We start from the raw sequence: 1,625 nt of genomic DNA, 5'->3' as shown, positions 1-1,625 counted from the left end.
CATTGGCCAGGTTATATCATAAGGATAAATAACATATGAATCTGTCATGTTCCTATGTGCGCTGACCACTGAGGTTAAGAATACTAACGGCTGTGTTCGTAATGAATCTTTGACACTTTCCGGACACTAATTTGATACCCTAAGTATGTAAGAAATTTGGCCATAGACCGGTGTGACACACTGTATTCATATTAGACTTTAGATTTCTCGCCATATCGTGCGCTTGAGGCCCTTGTTAAACCAACGCCTAGTCGATTTAGATTCCCTTTTTTCCAGTTTTCCTCTCCACAGTCCTATTGATGTTCTTTCCCTGTTACGTGCTTTTCTGATCAAAAGAATTTTGTTCGTGGGATACTGGGCTCCACCATTGTGTTTTTTATTCTAAACGCTGCTCATAAACATTTGTCCAGACTGGATAGTTTTTTCAGGGGGGGGGGGGGGATGTCCTCACACGCATGTTCTTTATAAATATTGGTTTTGGAATCTCTTACTTCTTAGTACGAACAAATTGCCTGGAGGATTATCAATGTAACCAATCCCTGTAATCAATCGTAGAATCTCACAGAACACTGACGATATTCATTATGAGACACGCAGGCATGTCTCCATCCTGTCTCTCCGCTCTCCCTGTCTTTCAATTACCCTTCCTTTCATGCTTATTTCTCCTTATTTCTCTTCTTCAGTGTTCTTGGTCTGCTATCCATCGTATCACAAGAATAGGCTACGTTGGTTTTCCACAGGTCACTTCCGTATCGTTTCTTTCTAGACGCGACAACGAAGGCATTTTTAGCTTGTGCTTGGCAGTTTTCCCCGTATTCCTGCTTCAGGTATCAATTACCTTTTGAGATGCCATGTTGTATAAGCGTTAAAGTACACGTGAATTGTGAGTAATAATCGTGTTACCATTTTTCCTTTTTAAGACTTACCTTCCATCATCCATTACTACTGAAGTGGTAAAATTTAGAAGAAAAGTAATTGATTTTTAAAGAGGGAGAGAGGAGAATAAATCAGCCCATCTGCTTTCTCAGGCATTAGTCGAAGCTTGCTGTGTCCGATAACTACTGTAACTCCCTCTAGAGATGTTCAACAAAGAGCGACTGTACTCGTACCCGAAATCAGACAAGAATGAACCGAGGGCCTGCCTGCTCTCTTAGGAAATTATAGAAGACAGTTGTGAAATAAGCAGTCCTCTTTTCAAGTTCTGTTTACTGGTAAGCTGCATTGTGAGAATAACACCTGCTCTGATGCGTGCCTGGAATTCGGTGATAATGAAGTGATCAATGATAAAGACAATATAGGAAAAGTTTATATGTGGGAAAAGAAACAATGTGTATAGGGAAATATTAATAATGAATTATTTATTACATCTGCTGTGCAATATTACATCTGCTGTTCATAATATTGATACAACGAACTCTTATCTTGTGGCATTCCAAACTTCCTTGTTTATATCTAAATAAAAAAGGCGAGACTTGGTGACAGGACTCATTCTACTCTGCCCAAGTTTTGGGAGAAGCATCGGCAACTCAATTTGAAATCATCACTCCGCCGCTTTAGTAAAAGGTGTTTCGAGGTATGGAATAGTACATGGTATTGATCATTAATCACCTTCTTGGTTTCCAGCG

The sequence above is a fragment of the Penaeus monodon genome, chromosome 15, assembly GCF_015228065.2.
Source record: "Penaeus monodon isolate SGIC_2016 chromosome 15, NSTDA_Pmon_1, whole genome shotgun sequence".
In the NCBI taxonomy this organism is placed as follows: domain Eukaryota; kingdom Metazoa; phylum Arthropoda; class Malacostraca; order Decapoda; family Penaeidae; genus Penaeus; species Penaeus monodon.
This window is presented reverse-complemented; position numbering follows the sequence as displayed.